General features: G+C 41.4%; 1 protein-coding gene across 1 annotated transcript in view; it reads right to left on the bottom strand.

Annotated features, from left to right (window-relative positions):
- Window positions 1–12,039, bottom strand: part of NYAP2 (neuronal tyrosine-phosphorylated phosphoinositide-3-kinase adaptor 2) — a 209,574-nt gene extending 197,535 nt beyond the window's left edge. Inside the window, exon 1 of the mRNA XM_068279253.1 lies at window positions 10,776–12,039. The gene's annotated coding sequence lies outside the window, so the exon portion shown is untranslated. The remainder of the gene's footprint in view (window positions 1–10,775) is intronic.
- Window positions 12,040–14,071: the final 2,032 nt, after the last annotated feature.

Here is a 14,071-nt window from a genome sequence, read left to right as displayed (position 1 = left end):
GAAGAAGACAGCGGAGACCAGGGGAGTCGCGCTGGCTGGAACAGGTAATGTATTGCCGCTGTATTGCGTCGGTCGTCGGGCATTCGAACGCCGCTAACGACGCACTCCTGACACGCCGGAGACCGAGAAAAATCTTCCGCACGGACGGATCGACGGGAATTAACGGGAACGATTGATTTTGGATGGAAATCGATCATTCTGTAAGCATTTGCGCAACGATTTCACAGCAGATTCGATCACAGTGATCGAATCTGCTGTATATCGGCGGGAAAATCATTAGGTGTATGGGCCCCTTAAGTCAACTCTGCCATGAGTTACCTAGTAATTATAGCTGTGAATGTCCTTGAATGCAAGGCAAGCATCTAAGCCTCTTTTAAATGCAAATATAGTTTGCCATGACTACATCCTGAGGTAAAATATTCCACTGTTAACCACTCATACTGCTTACTGTAAAGAAACCTTTCCTAAACGTATGGCAAAACATTTTTTTCCTCTATCTGCTGATTATGTCCCCTTTGTAAAAACCTAGACAAAAATCTGATTTGCTAAGTTTTTGTATTGCCCTCTGACGCATTTGTACATTTATCAGGCTTCCTCTTAGCTCTGTTTTTCCAAGCTAAATATGTCCAGTTTGTCCACCCTTTCTTGGTAAGTGAGACCTTCCATCCCTCTGATTAATTTTAGTTGGCTGTCTTTGTACCTGTTCTAGAACATAAATGTCCTTCCTATAGTCTTGTGACCAAAATGTATACCATATTCCAGATATGTGATTTATACAGAGGGAGTAGTATACCATTTTACGCATCCCACAATTGTATGTGCTTTAGCTGCTGCTTGGCATTGAACATGGTTGCTTAACTTGTTATCAACCAGTATTCCCAAGTCCTTCTCCAAGTCTGATGTTCCCAGCTCTATGACATTTATCATATGTGGTGCTCTACTGTTGGCACCTCCAACATAAATGACCTTACATTAACCTACATTAAATGTAATCTGCCGACGGCCAATTTTACTCTGTATAGATTCTTAACAAATTCATTGAAAAATATTGGAACTAGTACTGATCTTTGTGGGAACCCACAACTAAAAGTTTACAATTTTGAATAAATTGTATCATCCTGATTCAAAACTTTTCAATTTTGATTATGAGACATTTAACACCACTCTTTGCCTTTTATCCCATATAAATATGTTTTTTTTTCTAGTCATGGTATCCTCAGCTTCTACATCAGGCTATTGTGGGGAATAGTGTCATAAGCCTTCCCATAGTCCAATTACACTACATCTATTGCTTCCCCAAGAGCTAAATGTCCATTCACAACTCCATAAAAGCTGAACACATTGTTGAGACAAGATCTGTCTTTAGTAAACCCATGTTGATTGACTGACATTCGATTATTCTGTGCTATATAATTTTGTATAGCATCCCTTAGGATACCTTCAAACAGTTTACATACAACTGATGTTAAGCTTACAGGTCATGAGCTCTATGCCAGTCATAAGGAAATGCTTCCAGTCTTGATTTAAAGTCTTCAAAGTTTCAAACCTAAGAGGATCAAATATTTAGGGGTTGACTTATATGTGAACATGACTTTATTTTGAAAAGATATGATATATCAAGTAAGTAGCACAGAAGTGATAGACATGACTATATTTCCTGCCATTAATTGGACTTAAAGGATACCTGAGGTGACACGTGGCATGATGAGATAGACATGGGTATGTACAGTGCCTAGCACACAAATAGCTATGCTGTGTTCCTTTTTTCTCTCTCTCTGTCTGAAAGAGTTAAATATCAGGTATGTAAGTAACTACAGTGTGACCCTCACTGATACGAAATTCTAGCTTTCTAGCAGAAAATGGCTTCTGAGAGTAGGAAAGCGATAAAAAGGGCCAATAGTTCATACGTTTAGCTCTGGCATACTTCAATGAATCATTGAGCAAAAACAATAAAACAGTTAAAACTTAAAAAGTCATTTTAAACATAAAATAAAACTGTGGAATTTCTTAAAAAGGCATTTTTAGGAGAAGGGAGATATATACAATCATTTATTTCATTCGTTTATTTTCGCCTCGGGTGTCCTTTAAGACAATCTGTTTGCACAAATAAACAGAGAACTTTTAGTTCTGAAGGGTTTAGTCCTTGCAATTCCTATAGTAAAACCCATCCGTGCGATATTCCCAGATTAATATCCACACTACAAGTCAACGTAATTGGTACGTTTTCACCAATTTAAATAGCAAATCAAAAAATGAAATGCAATGTTTTTTTTGTTTTTTATTATAAAAAGTTTTAGTTAAATATTTAAGCCATGCATCTACACTTATGCTTTGTTCAATAGTCAGGCCATTCAGGTTATTTCCTTCTGAACTTCCTGTCACAGGTTGGATATGATTTTGACAACTTAAAAGTCATTGTCATTTTCTAGACGATCATGTGACTCTTTGCTGCTGTTTGGAAGGTGTCATTGTCTTGTGACAAGGACAAAATGACAGCATGATCTTCACAGCCAAGTCCTGAATACAAAGCAAAAACTGGATAAATATAATTTAACCCATTGAGCAATACAAAAAAAGCTCTAAATAACAGCCTTTACCTTAAGAATCATTCAGTGAAAGCATGTAATTTATACCAAGGTGACATGGGAATGATAGCCAGTTTCATGATTAAATTGAGGCCTGTTATCACATATTCTACTTGTGAATCTAAGCTAAACGTAAAGCTTTCTAACGGTCAAACAGGGGAAAAGCTTGAAAACAGGTGAACAGCTTGTTGACTAAAACCATACCCAAATGATACCATATACTTTACTCTAAAGCTTTTGCCAATACCTAAATGCATAAAATAAGTGGTATCTAGAAGTGAGCAGCAGTTAGACATGGTGCACAAGAGCACGCCATCTACTAACCATATGTCAACAAAACACACTCATGGGACGCATACAATAAGCAAAAGTGTGCAATGCAAAGGTCAACATTGGCCCCTGAATGACTCAATCCAGTAAGAAAAAAGGCAGAAGAGATATAAGGAATTAGTGTCACGCAGAGGGGTCACTGACAGTTGTGAAAGCTTTCCCTATGACAAGTAGAAGCTTTATCTAGAACATTAACAACATTGAACCTTCAGAACAAATCATGTATATTATCTGGTATTGTTCCTCTGCACTGTTGCTTCTCCAGAGGTCAAGTGGGAATGCCAATGAGCTGTGAAGGCAACTGGTCTCTGGAAATTGCATGTCTATTACTGGCAGAGGAGGGAGAATCTGTAAATCAAGCCTGCAAGGTCATTGTTTACATAATATAAGGAAACACCCAATTATATTGCTAAGCAGTAAATGCAGAAACTAACAACTACGACTGTTGGTGATAAATGACAACATAAACCCTGTGGTGGGCAGCAAAGAAGACTTTCTTCAATCAAAGCATTCTTTACCAATACAGTGGGAACATGACAGCCATAAAAGGCAGACATGCCCATTCTATTAAGGGTAAAGCTGGCACCTCCATAATAATTATTTTTTGTTTACAGAAACAATCCTAACAGCTAACATTTTGAGATCACACAGGGCCACTTTCTCAAGGCAGGACCTGCTCAACGGCAATTATCTGATGGTCAGTCCACTAGAGCACTAGGCATATGTAGTACCACAAAGACCAGCACACTCGGTTCAAGTTGCATTCAAATCTTCTAACTTTCATTGCAGAAGATCTGCACACAGTGTAGTAGATAAATAAGTGACAAACCAGTACAAGCCATTGGCAATAGGACACAAAAGCTCCCACAGTTGATCAAAATATCTGATTGTTACTGATCATGTAAGCTATACATTAGCAGTTTAGGACTAGAGTCCCAGTCCAAGATTCAGGGTCTTTTTACACCAGAGACTGGCGTAGAGCTATTTTGGGCAACCTGCCCATCTTCAAGCCAAAGAAATGTGCACAGGAAGTTGATAACCTATCTCCAACACTAGGACCTTCCAGGCCCAGTTGCTTTGGCAGATCATATTTGCCTTATCAATACAGTATAGGTATTTGTTTAGATTTAGGCTATATCTATACTATGAGGACTTGCCTATATCTTTTAACTGCACAATGAAATCACTCACTGTTAATTACAGAAGGCATATAATTGGCATAAAGGAGGTATACATTATAAAACAATGGCCTCTGTTTGTTGAAGACTACATTGCAGTACAAAGTTGACACTGATCATGTACAATAATGAACTAGTAGAGATCTGCATGAATAACAATAGGTGGTACATGCTACAATATACTGTGCACTATAATGTTTTATCACTTAGAAATTCATCTCAGGTACTTCGGACAGCTGAGATTCAACCTACATGATATAGATGAAAAGTTGTCCACAAAGCCATGAAAAAAAAATTCTCATGTTTTCACTGTGAAATAGGGTAGCAGTGAGAGAGACTGCAGCTAGCACAGAAGACACTCTCTGTATAAATCAAGTTACTTTGACAACCAGATCAAAACATAACTTCTCTCTAACAACCAAAAATAATAGAGAAAATAACTTATGACAGCTCAAGTCCTCAGTACTTTTATCTAGACCAAGTCCCCACTGGTCTAGGATCTATGCTCGCAAGCTTGGGGAAAAACGCAGCTCCTTGGCACAATTGCACTACACTAAACATATACTCTCTCCACTTGCATTACATGTACACTAGCCCAGGCTTCCAGTCTGGTAGGAGCAAAAGCCAGGCATGTACCAGGGGTGGCTCCAGGCTCGTGGAAGCCCTGGAAAGAGAAAGACTCAGTGGCCCCTTCGCCTGCCAACGTCAATCTTATGCACAGAAAATGATCACATCCGTTGTAGACACTGCATAGCCGCCTTGTGCTCATGACACAAATGTTTATCTTTTGACGAAATTTTCCACTGCAATTGCCTTCACTCCTCACTGTCTTAGCGTTTAATGTCCTTTCTCCACACTGCCAGAGGCGGGGCTGATGGAAAGAACCTCCCGGTGACTAGACTGCAATTTGAAAAAGGGCACGATTGCCCGAAACAGCAGTCTGTAATTGCTGCCATACCAATAAAAAGCTATAAATTATCTGCGGTGGTCCCCACCCATCTGTGTGGACTTCTGGAGTGTACCCCTTGAGATGCTGGGGTAGGGGTCGACCACGCCTCCTAATCCATTGGGTGCTCCTTTACTGCTTTATTGTACTTCGGTGACTAGACTGCAGACAGTGCCTTTAGTAGTAATTGAGTAATTGTGTGTTAGGGTTAGAAAAAGTGGGCGGGGCCAACACCAGCCAGATACATACCTGGACAACGCCGGGCCATCAGCTAGTAACATATATAATTCTTACATTCAGGTGTGAGCTGGAAGTGATGGTAGTAACTCACCTCTGTTTAACATAAAAGGTGTGTTGTATCTTATAATACATTAATACAAGTGCTTTTGTGTCCCTGAGAATTTACAAATGCGCTGTCATATTCTAGATACAGACAGAGAAAGCTGAGATGCTTCTCATTAAAGAGAGTGCACAGAGCCATACCCTATCCTAACATGCCAGCACATGCACATCTTAGCTTGTGGTCACACTTCCAATTGTTCAGCTACTGATGTCACAGTCAGAGAACACATGCAAATCCCATCAGGCTGAAGTCTAGTGTGTATGCAAATATGTGTAAATGAATGGCTTGGTTACACTGAGGCTGCACAATGGTTTCAGAAACAAAATTAGGTTTCTCTTTTATGGCAAATGGAAAGAACAAACAAAGGGATATACTTTCAGTTGCAAGTTAATGCCTTTTGTTCATTGAGGTTTGGAATGTAACTTCATTAGTGGTAAGGATGAAAGTATACTACAATGCTATGGAGTGCTTGTGGTCTCTTTACGACTCACCAATGGAATTCTAAATTCTCAGTTAATGGTGTGGAGCTTGTGAATCTTAATTCTGTTAACACAGCTGAATCTGACTAGCACTTAAAGAACAGCTATCTCAAAATATCTATTATTTGGCTTATACTGGATATACTGGACACTCATTCCCAGTGATAAATATGTTTTGTTTGCTACAGGTTTAAGGCTGCTTTCACTGTAAGACGTTACAGGCGCACGTTAGTGCAGCCTGTAACGCAGCTCAACGCATAGTAATGTAAAATCAATGGGCTGTTCACAGTGCCCACGTTGCGTTACAGGGTAACGCTGCACGTTCTGGGAAAGTGCAGCATGCAGTACGTTATATGCGGCTTTAGCTGCATTAGACTGTGTGCACATGCTCAGTAATGTTTTTATATATATATATATGCTGCCGGAGAGGAGGTGAGGAGAGTCCGCTAATGTAGCCAGGCACATGGCTACCTAATATTCACTGCACTTGCAGTGTTGTCTTCCTGGAGTGGCCGCTGATTGGCTGGCGGGACCACGTGATGCGGAGTGGAACACTCTGCATCACGTGGTCCCGCCAGCCAATCAGCGCCACGTAAACCACGTGATCGGAACGATCACGTGGTCTCTGCAGTCTGTACTGCGCAGTGCGTACAAAGAGCTGCATAACGCGGCTCACTCTGGTGTCTTCCTCCAACACCACCAAGCGTTGCGTTAGGGGCACGTTATGCGGCCATAACGTCCCCTACAACGCAACGTCTTGGTGGGAAAGAGGCCCAACTCTGTTTCTTAAAATCATGTGAAACCACGACTGATCCCGACTTTAAAAGATACCTGAGGGGATCCTGGATTATCGGAGCAGCCGGGAAAGAAGGCAATCAAGCCCACAGTCCTCATGGGGCTGGAGGAAGCCCCAGGTAAGTACACATTGCCCAGTATCATTCGTTTCGCTGGCGATATTACTGGGAGAAGCATAATATGTTAACCTAAGGTTAGTTTCACACTGGGCAACTGTGTTAAATTAACAGTAAAAACAGGATAGCAATAAATCAGAGAGGGATAAGTTGCATTGTGTTTTACAAATGTGATGCAATGCATACAGTGAAGCATAGAGTATATAAAAAGTATGCCTCACCGCAACTGTAAACACGAATGCCTGCCCGGCACTCATGTGAATGTACCATTAGAATATACTTATATCATGTGTGCTATATGATTATATTGTCTAGTGCCATGCAATGTGTTGGTGTAAAAGCAGACTGACGCTTTGTACACATGTCAGATGGAGTTGGCTGATCTGCCCGGTGGATCGATTCAGACACCAATCATTCACAATAAAGAGCGCATACAGGAATTAGTTGATCATGAAGGAAACATTGGTGAAGTGCGGACCGTTTTCGGCTGTGCGCAAAAATTATCTAAGGATACATCATGTTGTGTGTACACCTGCCATTGCTAATGATGTGTCACTCATGGCTCGGTCTTCCATCGTTCATCAATTGTTTTGAATGACTTCAATCTGATGCAGAGCCGGGACAAGGTCCTCCAGCACCCAAGGCTGGGACACCAAAGTGCGCCCCTCCATCCTTGCCACCCGAGCCATCAAACACTGATTGCTGTTAGACTAAGAGGCACCACAGGGCCCACAACCTCCCCAACACCTTAATATCTAGTTATCTGGCTTGCAGTCACTGCTATGTATCCCCTTTTCTTATTTCTTTCTGCTTCATACACAATTAGGAATGACAGCTGAATGAATTCTGCGCCCCCTCCTACACTGCGCCCTGAGGCTGGAGCCTCTCCAGCCTATGCCTCAGCCCGGCCCTGATCTGATGTGTGTACAAATTTTAAGGCTGACCTTAAATGACATCTTAACAATCCTGCTGAAATGTAACACTGCAACAGCAACGCAATACATGAGATGCTCAGGCCTCTCTGGAGTTTATTATTAGAGCAGTGAAAATTAGGGCAATGCAAAAATATAAACAATTCCATTAGGAGGTTGAAAGCATGACGGGCCAGAGATGGAATGCAGCGTTCTGCAAACACACACAAAGCTGAACTCCAGATTATTCTCAACATTTGACTACTATCTCTTCAGCTGCTACAGAATGCTGTTTACAGTACAGTAGAATCTCGTTATACCAAACTCTGATATAGTAAACCTCTGGATGTAACTCAGTCCTCAGGTCCCTGCAACTGTGTCTGTATAAATATACAGATACAAGGTATGACCAATTCTGATATAGTTACCTTCTGATATAGTAAACCACTTTTCCTGGTCCCTTGGAGCTTATTATGAAGGGATTCTACTGTATGTTTTACACAGACCACTTATTTTGCACTTACCTCATTATGTAAGCCGTTGTGGTCTGTTTACTTAGCATACCTCCAGCTACTGTACATGGTGTAACTTACTTCCTCTGTCATGAGAGACCTATGGGAAAATTGCTTGCCTTCTAAAATATCTAGACGTGATCTCCAAGCTACTATCAGGCAAGCGGTTCAGAAAGGATTATAGCCGGGTAATCAGCACTACAGTCAGAATCCAGTACTTTAGAAAGGTGTCTTCACAAGACACTTCCTTTCATAATAGTAAACTGGATTTAAAACCCCTGTAAAGAGACACACTAGCCTCATGTGAGTACTCACTTCTTTTATCCCTTTCCCATCATGCTCATGGCTCCCCCTTCTCCCTTCTCCATAGACTGTATGTGATGGCAGTGTTGTCATTTGAATTAGATACCCTTTTATCATGTCATATGATGCACGATTATGATGTATCACAGCAAGATTACATTAAGGCTGTAGTGAACAGACACATGTAAGCATCATTGTTTCACCTTTATCACAGTCTACAAAATGATCTGCGTGCATAATGGCAATGAAGCAACAGTAATTCCTATCAATGTGACTTAAAAAAAATGACCAGCTGGCTTAAATACGGTACACTGCTAATTTATACTGTAGCATACAACAGTCCTGATGTATGCCATCGTTATAATATGAACCAGCAATGTCACTAGTACAACTTACATCTGACATTAAACTTTCTTCACATGCTAAGTTAGCATACTGGTAAGGCTGCTGCCTTTGATTGTCGGTATTGAGCCTTTGACCAGTAAGGAGGCTTCGGGCAAGGCTACCTAATAATCCTAGTTGCCTGTGCAGTGCGCCTTAAATGGCTGCAGCTCTGGAGCTTTGAGAAAAGTGTAATATAAAGGTCCTGCATCTTGTGTCTAAGTTATGATGAAATATTGACACATGATTTTCCTGGACCAAAAACCCACACGATGAATTCATATAGAGTCTAGCTTTGTATTCCATATAATAGCATATGTAAAAATGTCTACAGTGGCCAGAAAAATGTTTTGTAAAATGTATTTTACTGCATGGTAGTGCTGTCTAACTTACTAAAGCTCACTGACTCTGTATGCCATACATTTTTATATCATGTGCACAAAAACATTCATGCAGTGCGTTGCTGCTAAATAATATATTGTCTACACTGCATAGTTTACATTAAAAGTCAGTCAACCAAAAGTGATGTTATGGCTGAAGTCATCTATCGGATACACGTATCTCTTGGGGATGGAGGCAGTTAGAGTTCCACACCGCAATTATCATCTCTATTAGCTCCCCCTAGACGTCCACCTACTACATCAAGGATGTTTCCTCTCTGCCTGTTGCATACTTCCTGAGATCACATACATTACAAAGGCAGTTGGAAGAGCATGACCTTCTCCTGAAGCCCACAGCAGGTATGTAGACCTGAGAACTTGAGCTGCTCAGATCTCTCTACTTCAGTCTGTAGGAGTCAGAGGAAACTACCAGATGATTTAGCTCTCCAGTTGCTACTGAAAATGAAATAGTTTTATGGACACGTTTCATTTTTACAGCTCTATAAAAGCAAGGGAAGTATACAGTATGAGGTTCAGCAACCTAATTTCAGAGTATATAAGTCTGATAAGGGAAAGATTAATTCGGAATAGTTGTTATAGATTTTCGTATAGTTATACTGTTTGCTATAACATCCCATTTCAGTTTAGAGCATGCAATTTTTAAACGTATACTTGTTACCCAAACTTGTGAAACAATTCTTGCCAGACACACACTGCACACTCTCTGGATAGTGTCAATAATTCAATTAAGCAGAAATAATAAAAGTCAATTTGAGCAGCTCTTGGACAAGAGGACTGTCTCTGTTTCTTTTATAGCCATGGTAAAAAAATAATTTGCTGATAAAATAACAGAATCCACAGCTTGCAGTGCCACTTATCAACATAGTAAATACTGTTAATCACTACATATGTAATTTCACAATACAATAACACCATATGCTGCCTCCATACTAGTTGTATCCTTTTAAAACTAACGTGGAAACTGAAGGCAACAAGAGAATCTTTTTTTTTCTTCTATAGTTTCCTTCAGAAAACCCATCTTACACATAATCTGATCCTAACTGAACTGAAATGAACACATATGTTTCCATCATTTATTATTCATAATGTCTCAAAGCAAAATAACTTACCAGCTGGCAAAAGGTGTTGTCAGGGTAGAAAACATGTCTTTATAGTAATAACACTATAGTCATAGAAAAGTGGTGCTGTTAACATCAAATAGCCTTTTAAGCAGTGTTAAGAGCAGATTGCATACATCTAAGATGGGGAAGGAGCATAACTGCCAATAAACTTCAAGTGGATCTCTACTTTTATCGTTGCCGTTTAATGAAAATATGAGGCTCTATCAACATAAAGACATCTCTTAAACACCTTATAGAAAGAAGGTTTTAACAGTGTCAAAATACATAAATAGATATATAAGCTACAGTTAAGAAATAGGCAAGCAAACAAGCAGAGATAGATCATAGATGGATAGATAGATAGATAGATAGATAGATAGATAGATAATACTTACCAGAAAACAATGTCCTGGTTGAGTGAGTAGCAAATGTTACTTTAAATGACTGAAGCCCTCCTCAGGGTTGGTCTCAGTGCAATCTGAGAGGATAGTTCAGCACCATAAACAGATTAGTGTACCAGACTGTCTTTTCTTCAGCTAAAGTGCATTTTTTTTACCATAAAGAAGCCCACAGTGTAAAATCCTGCATCCTTATTGTTGGCACCTTAGTTATGTTATCAGTAAAGGCTTTGGCCTTTTAAACTTGACTACACAAGGTTGCCAGAGAGAGAGAGAGAGAGATACAAATAAAATAAAAAGAAATGTTTCCCTTTCAGATCCAGATGAAGCAGTGAAAGCACATAGATAATGGGTGTGTGGCAATGACACCCCGGACTGTGGTCCAACACAGACAAGGGTGTATGAAATCTCTCCACTTTACTACACAGAAAATTGCAGCACCATCAAATGCAATCACGCTCAGCTGTCTGTGGTGCCTCATTGGAATCGGCTCTGAGGAGGCAAAAACAGGCAGAAAATATTAGGCAAATCGCTGTCCATTGAAGTGGCTTGTTCCTCACCAAATGATGATTCTCCCATTGCTACTTAGATGCAGAGGAGCTTGAAGCAGTCTGGCTCATGGTATACTCCCTCCCCTGTGACTGCCGGCAGACTTGCACTCCCTCTCCCTTTCTGGCTGTTTTAGTCTGTTGATGCTTTTGTAGTGCAGATTTATCAGGGATCGGGAAACAAAGAGAGAGCCTACCTTCTTGTGAAATAAGCTGTAATCAGGCTCGCCTCTTGCTCTGCAGCAGCACCAGCAGCACGGACAGCAGCGAGCATTCCAGCACCTTGGACAGCTCCTGCTACTCAGGCCCATTGGAAACGTGGGGAGAAAGAACAAATGAAGGAATCAGCCACAGCATTCAACAGCATTACCATCATTCCGGTTTTTATCCAAGGTCTTTTTTTTTTCAGCAGGGCATCGTCTGTCTTGCCTCTGTCTCCCTGCTGCTGCTGAAAGCAGGCTCTCAATAAAGCACGACCAACATTTAAAATAGCATGATGTCGGTGAGATTATCCCAGCCTTATGTAGGAGCAGGAACAAAGAGCTGCAGTGCAAAGTGACCCTTAGCCCATGTTGCTTCTAGAGCAGCAGATGCGGGAGTGTTGAAGGTGCCTGTCTGGATGGCAGAGAAGCTGCCGGTCTCCCTTGCATAGCTAGCGCTCGCTCTTCCTCATTGTACAGCAGTGAAATGCACACAATTCCAGCTGACGTCTATCAGGTTGCTGCTGTTGGGATAAAGATAGGCGGAGCACAATAACCTCGTCAAAACAACCCCCTGCCACCTGCTCTCGCTGCATCAATACAGAAGGGTCCTCCTGACCAAAAAAAAACCCTGCATAGATTATCCCACAAGGCTCAAACACTTTTGTGTGGGAAAGCTATAAAGCATCCCAGGGCAGGCATTGATTTCATGCTTCCAAGAGACAGCTACCAATTACTTTGCATCCCAAAACACTTTTTATGATTATTTTTAAAGACATACACATAAAAGGGTATTTGCATCTGAATCACTTAAATAATATTAGATAATGGTCCAGAAACGGGATCCAACAACATGTTAGTTAAGGAAGCCAATAAGCACTTAAAATTTTAAACAAGATTACAAATATGATTTATTAGAAAACATAGTTTTTCTGGACTATTTGGGGCTGTGACAATAACATGGTATCAGGCCTGGATTTACATCACAGGAGCCTATAGGCACAGATGTCCTGACACCCTAGACTCCGCCCTCCATGAACCTACAAACCCCCAACAAACTGCACAGCAAGTGTGCTGCCTGGCTCAGCTGTCACTTCTCCCTTACTTACCTTGCTTGTCATACAGGTAGCTACAGGTGTCCATTGGCATTATGTAGCCAGAGCTATTCTCAGTATTAAGTAGCAAGAGGTGCCCCCCCAAGTATTAGGTAGCTAGAGGTGCCCCTGACCGAAGGGAAATCTGGTCAGTGGAATGCCGAGACCCAGTTGAGTAACCTCTCATTTACACTCTATTTGGGCCTCTGCATAGGTAAGGCAGGAGGGAGATACTTGGGGAGGGGAGTGAACCACCTTTCCATCATCAGGCACCTGTAGGCACATGCCTACAGTGCCTTATGTTAAATCCGGCCCTGCATGTTATGCCATTATTAGTAATAATAATTATTATCACTATCATTGTAACTAACATCCTGAAATGTGAACCGACTTTTTTAGTAAAACGTGCGCAAGTAAGGGCTGGTTCACACTGCAAGGGCTTTTTCTAAGGCTTGTGATTTTTAAAGCTCTTGCTGATGTAATGCTATAGGTGTGATCCCACTTGTGTGATGTGATTTTATAAAAGTCCCTCATAGATTGCATTAGCAAGAGCTTTTTAAATCAGTGGTCCAACTTCAAGGTGCATAACATTTACATGAGATTTCAATGCAAGGAGAAATTATTTGCATCTCATGGACAGGGCCGGAGCTACCATAGGAAAAAATGGGCAATTGCCCCAGGGCCCCATAGCCTGTAGGGGCCCCCAAGGTGTCCTTCCCCCATCTTAACTGTTGCTCCCCAGGGACTCTGCAGAGTCTGTTAAGTTGGGAGGTGATTGGGGGAGGGACAGTAGCCAGCTCAGGGGCCCAGAAGGGAGATTTTGCTGCAAGAAAGGGCCTCTAATGACAATTTTTGGTCAGGGGTGTCTGTTGGGGGGGCCCCAGGCTAATCTTGCCCTAGGGCCCAATTGTTACTTGAACCGGCCCTGCTCATGGATCTGATGATCCCTAGTGGAAGGACTGAAGTAAAGTGTAACTTTAAAAAAAAAATCAAATTTGCATATGGCCCTCAGCCACTCTATTCCTCCTCAGGAAGGTACACACAACACAAAAATGCTGCACCTGAAATTTCTGCGCCTGATGTAAATGTTTCACCTTGCTTCATGAGAGAACCAGCCCTGCACGGAGAATATACTTTGTACAGGTACTGAATAGCCATGTTGGCATGCTGGCTACACTATGAACTGCCTAGATGTATGACTGGCATACTTTAAAGTAAACCTGGAAGGTTGTTAGGGATAAATATTGATACTTACCTTTGGAAAAGGAAGCCTCTGGACTTCCCTAGTCCTATTTCACTGCTCTGTTCCAGTGCTGGGACCCCCACAGTTCCACGCACAGACAGCTTGTGCATGCACGGTAGCACTGATTCGCCACTCAGGCACAGACAGCTTGTGCATGCACGGTAGCACAGAACCGCCACTCAGGCACAGACAGCTTGTGCATGCACGG

Source organism: Hyperolius riggenbachi, chromosome 4 (genome assembly GCF_040937935.1).
Source record: "Hyperolius riggenbachi isolate aHypRig1 chromosome 4, aHypRig1.pri, whole genome shotgun sequence".
Lineage (NCBI taxonomy): Eukaryota > Metazoa > Chordata > Amphibia > Anura > Hyperoliidae > Hyperolius > Hyperolius riggenbachi.
The sequence above is the reverse complement of the archived record's forward strand: the minus strand, read 5'-3'. Positions and strand labels throughout refer to the sequence as shown.